Source organism: Asparagus officinalis, chromosome 6, assembly GCF_001876935.1.
Source record: "Asparagus officinalis chromosome 6, Aspof.V1, whole genome shotgun sequence".
NCBI classification, from domain to species: Eukaryota; Viridiplantae; Streptophyta; class Magnoliopsida; order Asparagales; family Asparagaceae; genus Asparagus; species Asparagus officinalis.
The window spans coordinates 21,768,518-21,784,316 of record NC_033799.1 but is presented as its reverse complement, the minus strand read 5'-3'; the positions used below and the strand labels follow the sequence as shown (position 1 = coordinate 21,784,316).

Below are 15,799 nucleotides of genomic sequence, written 5' to 3'. Positions count from 1 at the left end.
AATTAACTTCACCTCCTAAGTGTTCCCAAACAAGGTGAATGGAGGTGAATGGTTCCCCTAACTTCCCTTCACCCTCATTCCCCTCAATCCAAACAAGCCCATAGTTTCACAGGGTTAATAAATCGGGAGCCTAAAACCCTTCGTTCCTTTCATTTTCCACCCCGTCGGTTAGCAGCCACCTTCAGTTACGTCCCACTTTCTTAAATCATTAATTTCCAACGATGAGTGTTATATCCTTGTCATCACCACACCCCTTCGCCATCATCTCCTTACTTCTAAAATTTTGGGCATCGGTTACGATCACGAACAAACCCTAGCCGGCGACGACGATGAGTCTTTGGTAGGGTTTCGGTCCTTTTTCGGCGAACCGAGATGGCGGCGAGTGTCAGTTTGGAGGGTTCTCTCCAATTCTCAGGCGTTGGAGGGATGGAAATGGCGTCCACTGCTAAGGTACTTGCTGTTTGGTCGATATCGCTCCGGTTAATTCAATTAGTTTCCAATTTAGTTGGATAGTTTAGTGGAGTGAAGGCTGTGAATTGATTTAAGAAGAGAATTGAAAACTGAAGGTGATGATTTTGGGCAAAATCAAGTCTTTTGGGGTTTGCAATTGTTTTCTGAAGTTTATTTTGCTACTATTTACAGGCGAATGGTTACTTCAATTTGAGAGCTTGAAGGTTCTTGTCTGTGAAGGAAGAAAAAATGTGGGATGTTTGGTGGAAAATTTGCAAATAAGAAATTGAATGAAAGAACTGTATTTGATTTTTATTCTTTCTAACTTGTTTAGAAAAAGAATGTTTACAACTCTCTCAACTCTCAATTACAATTGGATTTCCGATTACAAAAGAGAAGAGAATGATCGGGATTCTCTCCTTTGTTTAATTCTGGGTTCTTCTTGGTAGCGATGAGATGCCTCCCTTGAACGCTTGCGCCGAGTTTGCTTCTCGTTGACGATCCGAATATCTATACTCACTGGAACAACTGTCTTGTCTGGTTGATAACTCTTGACGAGTTTCGTGATTCAGAACAAGTAACAAACTCTGATGATAGAGTTGTTTGAACTGAAAATAATTCGGTTAATAAGCCAAATATCGACGGTTCAGAGTTCCTCCGTTTGTTGATTTCCCAGACTGTGTAAGGAGTCAATCCTCCTTTTTTCTGATTCTGGAAGATTTGATCGAAAGATCTTCTCCAAAATCCAATCTCGCCTGAAAGATCCCCTCAACAAAAATCCGCCCTTGATCTCCTTATCCAAAATCCGATCCTTTACTCTGTAGCTGTGCTTGGCAGCGATATAGAGCTGCGTTCAAGCTGTGCTTGGCAGCGATATGGAGCTGCGTTCGAGCTGTGCTTGGCAGCGATTGGTGCTGCGTTCGACGGCGCTGATGAGCTGCGTTCGAGCAGCGGTTGATGAGTTGCGTTCGAGTTTCTCTGTCTTTATATATGGATGACACCAATGACCAGTAGAGAAGGTTCTATTCAGGCTATTTGTAACAATTGAGGCATCTCAATAACGCTCTATCAACTACAAGTCATGATCTCCACTGAGTGTGTCAAATATCATTACACTGCTCATCAGCATCTCTAATGGTTACTAATATAATATTAGTCATGTTGTTGTCGCAGCCATCAAGATCAATCATCTCACATAAGAAGCTGCGTAAGTGATTGAATCGGTGTAGTGTCTTGACGGTGGTATGCGGGGAGCACTTTCATGTCTTGGTTTGAAGAGATCGTTGATTTGTAATCCCTTTTTGTCAGAGCTTTGCTTTGCTTTAACTCATTGACATGTGAAAATCTTCGAATTGTAGCCTTCTGGAAGTCGTCAGATTGTAACTTCTATCCTCGGTGTTTGATGGGGACTCAGCTATCTATTGTAATTTTTAGACAGCCTACATGGGAAAAAGTGATTAGGTTTGCGTTAGGAGTACCTTAACTTGATTGGCTATGAAATTACTGTCTGTCTCTGTAAATATTAGATGTGTTTTGTAGTATAGCTATGTTACTTGATTGGCTATGAAATTACTGTCTGTCTCTGTAAATATTAGATGTGTTTTGTAGTATAGCTATGTTTTTCCTTTGCTTGATTAGTAAAATTGCATGCATGGTTACTAATGGATGTGAATAAATATTAGCAAACTTTTAAATACGAAATGTTTAGATTAGATGAAATGGACCGAGCATTGAAACATGTAAGGTGATTGCTAATCTAACGGAGGTAGTCTTCGACAGAGAAGGAGCACGAAAATATGAGTTGGTCACTATCCACCAAAAGATTTGAGATGCAACATTTATGACTGTCGTTGATAGAGCAATAAAGTACAAAGTCTTTTGTGGGAGAGAAGGGAAGGTTTATTTAGTGCAGGAAAGTTGATGAGATAGCCAAATAATATGTAGAATGAAATGGGTGAACATAAGGTGAACATAACAAGTGGATTCTTTTGGTTATGTACTTTTCCAAAAATAAGAGGATTATGATATGTACGGTTGAGCAACTGTGACAGAATGTGAGTGTTGAAAGAGATGTATTTGTAAACTCTTTTAACTTATACGAAGATGAAATGCTTCAAAGAGGATAACCATTGAAGCTGTTATAGGACTTTGAGATTAGTCTAAAAGAATGTACCTAGCAGATTATGCTATAAATCTTTTAACATGATTTAGAACACCTTTATCTCCTTATCATCTAATTTACTTTTAAAAATGTTTATAATGTTTAAGTAGCATATAACTACTGGTAGTATACATCATGCACTTGTAGCAATTGATAGGGAATTCATTTGCTATTGAATGTTTGGACTCCCCCCTGAAAAACATGACAAGAAACCATTCAGGATGAATTTTGCATATGATTTTTGTTTAATATTGTCTACACATGAGCTGAAGTTCCTAATTCTTAGTGGGCAAAAAAAAGCTCTTGTGAGCTGCTATTTATTTGTCCATGGGTAAGATTGTCTTTTGGGTCAATCACACAATCCATATGCAATTTTTACTTCATCAAATCCTGATCAATATTAATGCACATAGGAGATAATACAACGAATTTCTCCAAATATCCTAATCCAAGTAATCATGCTTATTTTATTTTGGTTGGGATTTGGGAACTTTGAAGCCAATGGTTGTTGGATAAAGCAAGTGGGGAGTCCAGCGGGTTTTAGAGTGGTGCGTGAGGAGATAAAGCAAGTGGAGGCTAAGATTCAACGGGTTCTCAAAGGTTCTGCGTGAAGAGATAGAAGCAACCAGCGGGTCTTGAATTTGCGTGTGGTAGGCAAAGATCCAGCGGATTTAACAGCGTGGGAGGCTAAGACCTAGCGGATGTAACCACGTGGGAGGCTAAGAACCAACGGATGTAACCGTGTGGGAGGCTAAGAATCAGCGGATATAAATACCCACCCTATGGCTTCGTGAAGAGGTGTGCAAAAGGGGAGAAGCAGACTTTGGCGGCTGTAAAGGGGAAAATTGGCAGAAAGAAAAGTTTTTGGATGCTGATATTTTTGAGAAGAAAAGCAAGGAGCCTATTTGAGGGTTTAATTTGTGAGAGTTGTGTGATTGTAAACCCATTTGTATTTTTTCTCTCTAATAGTAGATCCCCCCTCCTTGCCCCGTGGACATAGGTAACTTGCCGAACCACGTTAAAATTAGTTGTTTGTGTTTGTGCTGTGATTTGTAATAGAGAGTTTAGGTTCCCTCGACAAGTCAGTCCTAGAACTGATGAGAGGAAGAACTGATATCCCACTTTGTTGAGATATTTTGCTTTCGATTCTTGTTTTCTTTGTGAAACAGGGATTTTGTTGAGATCTACTCTCTTGTCGAGCACCAGAGGTGTTGTCGAAATTTCCGCTGCGCACAACAATGGTAAGTCTGCATTCAAATGCGAGAATAATCATTGTTTCAAGGATGTAATCAAATTCATACTAAAGCTACATCACTTCATATTCCAGAAATACTTTGGAATACTATGCATACAAAATATAAATTGTTATAATTAAAATATTATGAAATCAAATTCATAAGTCAGCAAACGTGTTCCTTCATCAATTCAATTGGATTCTGATCATATATGTTCTTATTTTCATCGGGTCTGTGTTTTACTTTGTGCTTGTGTAGGTTAGTGAAGAAGTGGAGCGGGCTTTAGCAAAGTTGGGTCCTGCTAGACTTGGTGGAAGGTGCGGGATATTGACACTTGCTGCTGGATATGTTCTTGCTTTATAATTTAACTCTATTAATACTTACTGCTGGATACATCCTTGCTTTAGAACTCTATATCATCTTATTTTATGGATTATATATTCATGAGTAACATTCGCCTACTCTAGCCATTTTTATTGTCGTCACGTGGAAGTAAGAAACTTGTGTGTGGTTCGATTTTGATGGTACATCTGCAATTGGAAAATTAAAATATGCCAATAAACATCATGGTTTATTTTGCAATGATGTAATCTTATTTTACTGGGTTTTGTTCAGCCTTTTAGTTTTAAGGCTGCTTATATATAAGTCATGTTTAATCTTTTGGTCACATTGAATTTCTTATTTCCTACCTCATATCATGGTTACCTGAAGGATATCCATTTATGCATCTTTGGGGTCAGGTAACATTTATGTCTTACGTTAATACTTAAGTATGAAGCATTTCTCAGAGCTCAAGAGCATTTTATTTGACAGCACTCAAATTTGAAAACATTACCATGTTAGCTTTTTTATTTTTGGTGATGCGGTTACTCATTCAAGTTCCTGTATTGTACTTTATTCAGATCATTTTTTCTTAACTTTATTTTATTTTAATATGCTTGATTACTCATTCAAATCTAAACCTCTTATATCATACATCACGTGAATCAGGTCTCCTCCAAAGCAAATACAAGGTCCAGAAGGAAGAAACTTGCAGTTGCATTTCAGGCCAAGGTTGTCCTTGCGCCTGTTTATGGGAGGTGATCTGAAGGGGTGCAGGGAGCTACAATTCATGTTGTATTGCTCGATGCAAATACTGTCCATGTTGTTACATCAGGAACTGAGGCGTCTATAAAATTAGACATTGTTGTTCTTGAGGGCGATTTCAACAATGAAGATGAAGATAGCTGGATGAAGGAAGAGTTTGAAAGCCATGTAGTCAAAGAACGAGAATGAAAGAGGCCACTGTTGACTGGGGATTTGCAGGTATCACTTAAAGAAGGTGTTGGGACCCTGGGAAACCTTATATTTACCGACATATCTAGCTGAATACGTAGTAGAAAATTTAGGCTTGGTCTGAAGGTTGCTTCAGGCTTCTGTGAGGGAATTCGCGTTCGAGAGGCAAAAATGAAAGCTTTTACCGTCAAAGATAACAGAAGGGAATGTGCGTTTGCTACATGTTTATTTGCAGTTCTCCATTATAGTCCCCTCAAAAGTTGTCTTCTAAACACTTCTTTCCTTTTAACTTTTTACAGTATACAAGAAACACTACACACCTGCTCTAAAGGATGAGGTTTGGCGATTGGAAAAAATCGGGAAGGATGGTTCATTCCACAAGCGGTTGAATAAATCTGGAATTTTAACAGTTGAAGATTTTCTTTGAGGTTTGTAATCTTCATATTGTTTTCATCTTGTGTTTCAGACTTTATGAAATTGACAGTATATAGTTAATTGCTTGATATTATTTGGATAATGACATATCATTAGAAAACAACCTAAGAATCTAAACATATTTACATACAGGATGGTGGAGTTTGTAGTATATTTGAACATCTGTAGGCTGTCTAAAAATCACAATAGATAGCTTATTCAAATAAGCTCCGACAACGGAGGTCACAATCAGACGACTTCCCAATCACTGCATCCACAACTCCACAATTGCCACAAACGCGACCTCACTTCTGAGATGATTGATCTTGATGGCTGTGACAACAGCATGGCTAATATCATAGCAACTATTAGAGATGCTGATGAGCAGTGGGACGATTTCAGAAATAAAAAGTTGGACTCAGTTGGTGAGTTGCTTGATAGAGAGCTATGGGCGAATATTCATCTTTAAGACACTATGGATGTTGATTCCCGTCTAGCTCCTACAACGAAAGCTACAATCAAATAGTTTTCGGGTCGGTGAACGAAAGTTGCAAATGGAGGGCTGTTCACATAGATCGAGAAGAGTTACAATTTAACGACACTTCTGACGATTGATGAAAAAGCTCTATTCAGCAGTCTTCACAATCTACAGTGAAAGTTACAATCTGACGACTTTCACACTCCACAACAGCTAAAGCTAGGATTACTGAACGACGGTCCTTGCAACGCACTACAGAAGAAGTTACAAATCAACTAACTCCTTCTGAAACGCGGATGTCATCCCCGCGTCACCAAGTTGGAAATGAAGGCGACCCTCGCGTCGTCAATGCACAAGCCAAACGTGAGCGACCCTCGCGTTCAATGGTGTTCAACCAACAGCGACCCTCGCGTCGTCAATGCACAAGCCAAACGTGAGCGACCCTCGCGTTCAATGGTGTTCAACCAACAGCGACCCTCGCATTCAAAGGTGTTCAACCAACAGCGACCCTCGCGTCATCAAGGCACAAACCAAACGCGAGCGACCCTCGCGTTCAATGGTGTTCAACCAACAGCGACCCTCGCGTCGACAATGCACAAGCCAAACGTGAGCGACCCTCGCATTCAATGGTGTTCAGTTCCAAAACCGTTTATCCCACGTCCTGAGGGATTTTCGCCCACATAGGAGCGGATATAGGAGTCAGTTACAATCTCCTATCCCCCTATAAAAGCTCAACAAACCCAACAGAATAGAGGGTTGGATCATCAGAATCTAAACCAGACGAGTTGGTTAAAGGGGCTGGCTCTTTAAAAACTAAGAGGTGAGGGATCGGATTTTTGATAATCAGATCAAGGGTTGGATTCTTCATCATCAAAACCACTCAGGTTTGGAGATTCGGCAACAACAGCAACGAAATCCTTGGAGATAGGATTTTTGAACCAACCTCAGAAAATCAAATCTGAGAGAATCCTTCAACAACAGAAAAACAGCTTGATTATTAACCGAATTTTCGGTTCCAACAACTCTATTCACAGAGTTCAAACTCGTTCAGAGTTCTTAAACTCATTCAGAGTTATTCATAAAACTTTCCACGAAAGTTCATCGTTCCCACGAGATAAAGACGGTCGGATCGTCAACGGAGAGCAAGTTCGACGCAATCAATCGAAGGAAGCACTCCATCGCTGCCAAGAAGAACCCAGTTTTAAACAAAGGGGAAAACCAAATTCGTTTTCCTCTCTTTTGTAATCAAGTTGTAACCGAGATCAAAGGAATCAAAAAAGACCTCTCCTTTGGCCAAGACCTTAAACTCGATCTGCGAGTTGAAGATTCCTCCCCCGTATCACTACGGCAAATAATAGGTCAAAAAAGACCTATGTCGGACTCTCGTATCGCATCGTCTGACTCGGCTACGCGTAGGGACCACCAGACGTAGGGACTACCAGAGAATGCAAAGAAGTTAATCATCGGATGATGAAGCATCAGATGCTAACTCGGCAATTGCTTCTGATAATACGGTATCCAGTCCAGGACAATCCCACGAAGTGTTCATGATCAATACCGAGCAAATCGCCAAAATTCTTGAGGATGCTCTAACCAAACAGAAAGAGACATTCAAGATTGAAATGGAAATGGCTATGCTACGGATAAGGGAAGAGCATGACCAACAAATTCAGGCTCTATCCAATCAGTTTGGTGAATCTAGCCATCGCAACCGTACTGATCAAGCAGGCAGCGATTCAGATGTGGATGAACGTCTCAATGCTGATGACCAACGTCTCAATGCTGATGACCCTCCCGTTGACCAAAACGCTGGGGGTGGCCCCACTAAAGACGACAACGCTAGGGGTGGCCCTGTTATTCCTCTTAAGAATCGTCCAAAGCCCGATACGAGCGAGGATGAGAAAATGAAAGATCTTGAGAGTAAAATCAATGCTCTAATGTCTGATCGAGAGGTAAAGAGGACTGGCATTCCATGTCCATATCCAAGAGAGTGGGACACAATAGCATACCCGGCGAAGTTCAACTTGATTAACTTCACGCCGTTTGACGGGAAGGGTTCACCCACTCAATATCTGATCTACTTCAAGTCTCACTTGGGTATGATCTCCGGCAATGAAGCCTTGATGGTTCGATCATTCGTTGGCACTCTTCGCGGACCGGCCTTCGATTGGTACCGCCGTCTCAAGCCCGGAAGTATTAACAACTGGGACGATATAGAGAACTCATTCCTTGGTAACTTCTTTGATGACGACGACGAGGTATCCATCAGAACACTTTTCGATGAGAAACAAGAAGATGACGAGACAGTCGACGACTTCGTCAAGCGCTTTCGGAATAAAGCAATGAACTGCCGAGATCCGATCACGGAGGACTTCATCCTCCAGACATGTCATAACAACCTATCTATTGAGATATTAGAAGTTATGGGAGTCGCACCGTCCAACACTTCGAAAGAGTTGAAGATGCGCGGAGAGTGGGCCGAATGCTTCCTCCGAAGGAAGAAAGCCGAGAGGAGCCAACCGACGGTGAATCTTCCGAACTCAAACTTCGCCTCCTGTGGTAAAGGAAAGGCACATGCAGCGATTGTAGACGTTAATCAGACATCGCAACAACAACCCCGAAGGTAGCAAAAGACTTCGGATCCGAGACTCTAAAAAGAGTACTCCTTCAAGGACGAAGATGTTCCGGCTATTTTCGAGTCTCTCCTTGAAAATAACAAGATCAAGCTACAACCTATCCCAGATCAGGAGGAAGCTGATAATACTGTGGATCCGAAGTACTGTGCGTACCATAGGAGGATCCTTCATCCTACTAAGGCTTGTTTCGCTCTTAAGAATAGCATCCAAACCTTGGTTAAAGCCGGCGTTATATCGCTCAATTAAACCGAATGAACACTCCGACAAGTATAAGAGTATAAACTGCTCCTTTCAATACTCTAATAGGTATATGAGTCTAAACTGTTTCCTACCATTGATGGGAAGTTCCTGGAGAATGTTACGCTAATATTCTTAAGGATAACCCAGACATGTAACGATTTAATATTCTTAAGGATAACCCGGTCATATAACTAATCATAATGTCACACCCATTTTTGCAAAGAAATATGGGGGTGGATAATTCATGTAACGGGAAGTTCCCGAAAGAATGTTAAATGTAATATTCTTAGGGATAACCCGATCATTATGAACAAAGTGATAAACACTAAACTCCTACTCCAATGAACGAGAGATCCACAAATCGAGCGGTCAAACCTTCCTACAGTTAGGATCATCTCAAACATCCTACTCGGTCAAACCATCCTACAGTTAGGGCCAAATCCAAAATCCCCTCTTGATTCCTCCAATGAACGAGAGGTCCACTTTCAAATCGAGTGATCAAACCTTCCTACAGTTAGGGTCATCTCAAACTCCCGCATGGTCAAACCTTCCTACAGTTAGGACCAAAACCACAATTCACTCTCGATAAATGAGAAATTTATCTTTAGTTCGGTAATCAAACCTTCCGACAGTTAGGGTTATCCGAATCTTTTTGATTCTCGGAGTGGAGATCCCACTCCTAGTTTCACCTTTCCGGATTCTGGGGGTGGAGATCTCACCTCGAGTCTCCTTTCCAACTGGAGATAGAATATAAAATTCTTCCTCTTCGGTGTTGGAAGATAGAATATAAAATTCTTCCTTTTCCATTTCGAGTACGTCTTTGCCCCAAGAAAAGACACCACTTTTTCAACTCCTAAAATACGTACCTCACAGGCACAGGGAATTTTATCCCGAATCCTGAGCAGGGATAAGTCAACGCCTAACACGCATTGCCGGTTTAGTCTTTCACCGATTGAAAAAGATACCAGAATCCAGTCTGGGGCATTTTATCCCGAAGCCTAAGTAGGTATAAGTCAGCGATTAACCCGCGTTGCTGGGTGGTTCGTCCCCATAAAAAACGACCGAGTCTACGTATTCAGCATCGTAGCAACAAAAATCCATGCCTTTTATGTATGGGGAATTTTATCCCGAAGCCTAAGTAGGGATAAGTCAACGCCTAACACGCGTTGCCGGTTAGTTCTTAACCGTAAAAAGAACAAAAGCCCACATATTTGATATTGTGGCAAGTCGTTAGTCATAACGCCAAAATCCGTGCTTCACACACGCGGGGAATTTTATCCCGAACCCTAAGTAGGGATAAGTCAACGCCTAACTCACGTTGCCGGTTTAGTCTTTCACCGATTAAAGAAGACACCAGAATTCCAATCTGGGGACTTTTATCCCGAAGCCTAAGTAGGGATAGGTCAGCGTCTAACACACGTTGCCGGGTAGCCTATTCCCGTAACAATGGCGAAGTCTACGTATTCAATATCGTAGCATCAAGTCTATGGGAGTTCATTCCTTTAGCACAACGTCACGTGCGGAACGGACTTAAACAATCCGCATGAAAGCCCGATTCAAACGGTAATCGGTAAAGGTACGCCAAATCCGTTGAAGGCTGAGGGTTTGCCAAAAACCCTTAAAGTCTACGTCCCTGCAGCCCAACATTCGGGATCGTCACGCTCCAATGCCTTAAGAGCTTAAACTGTGTAGACTCCAGCAAACGTACGAGTATAAACTGGTTAACGCCGGTCAAACGCGTTACAGTAAAGATCGATGCCGGTCAACGCATCAGCAATTTCGCCAAAATGAGGCAAAAGATGACTCCAAGGATTTCAGTTACAATCAGATATGAATTCCCGATGGAGAGGATCAGTTCAAAGTCAACTCAATGGCACGAGCTAAGTTCAGAAAGTTACACACCAATCTCAGTTTAAGATTTCGACAGCGGTCAGACGATAAACGCAGCGCCGGAAGAACTTTACCTATTCGACGAAATAATGAATAGATTGAAGACTGAAGAAGTTAAGAATTGAGATAGTTCAAGGTCACTCTACGAAATTTAGGAGATGGCCTATCTTATCTCAAGCATTCCAGACTCCTCTATAAAAGAATGAGTCTGAAATACTTTGGAGGGGGTATCTGTAGGCGTCTAAAAATGCTTATGGGTGTCCGCACATAGCTCAAGACAAAGAAAAGGCGATGAACATTATTATCCGAAGCAAAGAGGATTATCCGACATCGACAAGCGCATGAAGCGAATCGGCAAATTGTTGATAATACGACAACGAACCACCACGATGGCAAACGCCAAGTGGACCGCACGCGTTAAACAACTCAAAGCGTACAAACGCGCCCAACAGTCAGTTAACACGCACGCATCATTCAGCTCGTGCATGTCAATCAGTTCACGCGTCAATCAGTTCGGGCGCGTCGGTCAACACACGTGCATTAATCAAACACGCGCGTATATCAACCGACGCTCGTTCTACAGTTAATCCCGCAACGAAGCGTGCAAGTCAACAAGACGATCAAATATATAAAACGGGGAAAAAATACAAGTCACGGAAGAACCGAAAAACACGAAAGTCAGCGAAGCCCAAAAGCGCGCCGCGCGGTACGGACCAAACCGACCCGCGGAGGCGCGGGTCGGCCAAAACCGACCCGCATGTCGGCGGGTCGGCCAAGGCCGATCCGCGTTTTGGCGGGTCGGCCAAGGCCGACCCGCAGGTCGGCGGGTCGGCCAAAGCCGACCCGCGCCCCCGCGGGTCAGATCGACCCGTCGCGCTGTTTTGACCCCCTGATGTGTTTTTCGACGGTTTTGACGATTTTCTCGAGATCTTTTCAGTTCCAGAGGTTCCCAACTGACTTGATATCATCTACAAACGTGGTTAGGCTGTTATTAACTAAAGATAAGGCCAAATCACTTGTTCTCATCCAAATAACCGCTTCCGAAGCCCTATAAATACAAGCCTAGGGCCTCCTTTCAGCGGGGGACGAATTATTATCAAGACGTGGAGGTGTTGCTGGATTGAGGAGTCAAGGAGCACGAATTTCAGCGAAGGCAAATCAGATCCCGGCGAACTTCGGCATAAAGAAGGAGCTATTCGAAGGATCTGAACCCATTGTGTAAAGATCTTATAAAAAGATTATCTTTTTGTTTTCATTATAACGACCGAAGTTGTAATGAATACCGTAATGAATACATTAATTTTTCGACGCAAACATTCTCTACAATGGATGAAGACGAATTATAAGCTCACTCTCTAAGTTACACAATCCCACAACCTAATTATACTATGAATGTAAATACAATAAGCTCAATGATTGTGTATGTGTAAACAAAGAGAAAATAAAATTAACTAAACTCAATATAAACACTAGCTTAATAAAATGATAATCAAACAATATAAAATATAAAGCTAGATTGAGTTTAGAAAACTTCTCTATAGATCAAGAGTGGAAGGAGAAGAGTTGGATGCTCAAACACCAATAGATGATCTCCTCAAGCTCTTGTGAAATTGATTTCATAAACTCAAACTTCCAAATACTTAAAAGTTTCTTAAACAAACTTAAACCAAACTTAAACCCTTATTAAACCTTGTTTAAAAACTTCTTAGATGCTTAAAGAATGAGAGCAATGGGGTATATATAGCCACCCAAAATCTCAGCTAAAAACCCCAAAGGAAAAGCCCAAGAATCAGAAATCTGATTCTGTACAAATATAACCGTTACAGTGTTATGGGTCGACTCGTCACTGTTCATGAATCGACTCATAACTAGCCGTTACAGGCTATAAACAACTAATGGGTCGACTCATAAAATTCATGAGTCGACTCATCATGCATGGGTTGACTCATGAAGTTATGAGTCGACTCAGCAGAAACAAACGATAACTGTGCAAGACTTTGTGAGTCGACTCGTCACTGTTCATGAGTCGACTCATGACATGCACACAGTCTATTTTGCACAGTAAAAACCAACTATAAACAGGGTTTAAAAATATCAAATAAATTCTAAAAAATATAAAACTTTAAGGAATGATTATAGACATGATAATACACATGCTACAAAAACTGGTTTTTAAAAAGGACCTCCCAAATGAAAAATATCATTATTTTGCAAAATAGTCCAAAACATAAAAATGTGAACATATGAGTTTTGACATTTTAGCTTAACCATATTTTGAAACAATACAAAATGATTTTATAGACTTGAAGAAAGATGTAAACTATTGTTATGAAATCTATAAACAATGAATATAGTATTTTATCAAAATACACATATAATGCACTAAAACATGATTTCATTGAACTGAATAAAATTGATATTGATGAAATCATATATATGCATGTAAGTATGAAACAAAAATATGTTTTCTAATTATATTTAATTGTTTTATAGTAAAACTTGAAAACTATCAAACCAAAACATATATGTATATATATAACTATATATATACATGGAAACCAATAAATGTGTGTGTATATTATATTGAGCTTAAGGTACTAACACACATAATATAAACTCCTAAACTAAATTACCCAAGATTGATATATCTTCATTGTAGCTCAACTTGGTAAACTTGGATGAAACTTGTAATTGGATCTTTAACTTGAATTGTATAGGCTTCAACCACTATTCCACCAACCTCCATTGGATATCATCGTTGAAGCGCAATTCCATCCATCCTCCAACATATTGTTTGCCTAGAATAAATATAAAACACAAACACTAGACAAATTAACAATATTAGATGTAAATTGTTTGTAAATCATCATCAAAACAAGAAGGCCAACAATGTTTTTAGAGAGTTATCAAACTACTTATGATTATGGAAACCTCAATTCATCTCTGAGAAAGTGTTTGGATTTGTGAAGAGCACCGAAGAAGCACCAACAAATACTTCATCAATTATGTCAATCATTGAACTAAAGGCATTTAAGACAGAGTTTGTTAAGGAGAAGGTTTCTCTAGTGGCAGACAACGAGACATTCACCACTGAAAAGAAAGATTCTGCCACCATCAAGATTCGTCCTGAGGCTCCTGATGTTGATGGTAATATGATAGTGAAGATGGATATTATGTACGGTATTTTCAGAGAGACTGTTAGCAATTTGTACATATTAATATTGTCCTGATAGAGGAGAAGGATAAAATAGAGAGTGAGGCAATTGATGATATGTGTGAATTGCTTGGTGGAGATCTCGAGACAAAGGAGATAAAAGAATTGTGTATGGAGTATGATGGAGAATTTTCTTTGGAAGCAAAGGTTGTGAATAATTTTAAGAAGCTTTTGATGATAGTTCAGGCGCAAGAATATAAAAAACAATAAGGAAAAAATTTGGAGGAGTTTTTCAAGTCATCTATAGATCCACTTGCCATCAGTCACATAAACATGATGTGGGAAAGATTTATTTAAAAGCTTGTTTTAGAAGAATCCCTAGCCGAAGAGGTAAAAGAATAGATGAAGAAGATCAATGCTAAGTATAAGGCGGACGATGGTTGACACGGGACAAGAAAAGTGTTTATCAAGGAAGCTACTATTCAAACAAATATAAGCTCGGGGTCGAGCTTCTTACAACAAGGGGAGACTAATATATGTCACATGACGGATAATTTCATGGAGGATCAGGAAAATCACAAGCAAAATGCACATACATACATATTATTGTTTTTCAAAAAAAATGATCATATCTTCCAATCCAGAAGGCAGATTCTGACATATTATATATGTAAATCGCTTATCTCGATGAGACAACACCAATCGGATTGTTAGGTTTTTAAAATCTCATCAGTAGCACTAGTTATTAGTAGAAATCCAAAAATAATTAATATTTAGTTTATTTTTAGTAATAAGGTTAGAGTCTATTTAGACTAGGAAACAAATTCAATTTTGATTCATGTTGGACTAATTTGTTTCCTCTATTATATGGAATCTTTTTAATGTAGGATTTGATACTTTTTATTTTTTGTAATTATAGTTTTATTATGAGTCTATTTTTTTCCTTTTTAAGATGAGTCATGTAACCCTAAATTGAGCAGATTACTTTTATCAATAAAATTATGTTTTATATTACTTTGTGGGTTCAAGGTTGTCTCTTTGTGGATTCAAATATTATTCTTTGTGGATTCATAGAATACCCCTTGATGGATTCCGAGGTTTATCATTTCCGTGCTACGTTATTTTACCATAGCCACGTCATATTTGTATCTTGAATTTTTTGAATTCATTGTAGACACATACATGTGACTCATTCTAACTCCTGCACTCATATAAGTGCTCATATCCTTGCTCTCCTATCCTTACTCAGCATACTTCACAATGAACAAGTGATTCCCACACACCACCTCACACAGTCACAAAATGAAAGGAAAGAAAACGTTCCCATATTATAAAAATGGTTCTATTTGTGCAGCAAGTGCTGTGTTTCCCTTTGGTAATAACTGATGTAAATTTCTTGGTGCCTTTTCTCAAACATAACTCAACTTGTAACTTTTCATCTTTGAGCTTCTTTTAATTTGCATCTTGTCTTTATTTTAAATGGTCGTGATGTATCTCTTTGCAGACCAAAGGATCAATCACTTTACTCAGCAGACTTTCCAGGCTTCTCTTGGACAAGATTAAGCTACAAGGAATTTTATTGCGGGCTCTGCTCGACAATGTTATTGTTATACCCTGAAACTTACTATGCCCTTAAACTTACCACGTGTCAAACTTAGAAGAACAAAATATATGGTTAAAATAACTAACTCAAGTCTAAGCTATAAGCTGGCCAACTCATCTATGTGACCCGAGTCCAAGACGTAAGGCGTCTTCAAGTCGGGATCTATCAGTTGAGTCCGTGTCGATTCAAAAGGCATCTTCAAGTCAAATTCAGTTGGGAAGAGACCAAAGAGAGGAATGACCAATGGTCTTGTTAACAATGTT

The 15,799-nt window shown here is 39.8% G+C and overlaps 1 pseudogene; it reads left to right on the top strand.

The window, feature by feature from the left end:
* Window positions 373-5,548, top strand: LOC109845891 (annotated as a pseudogene).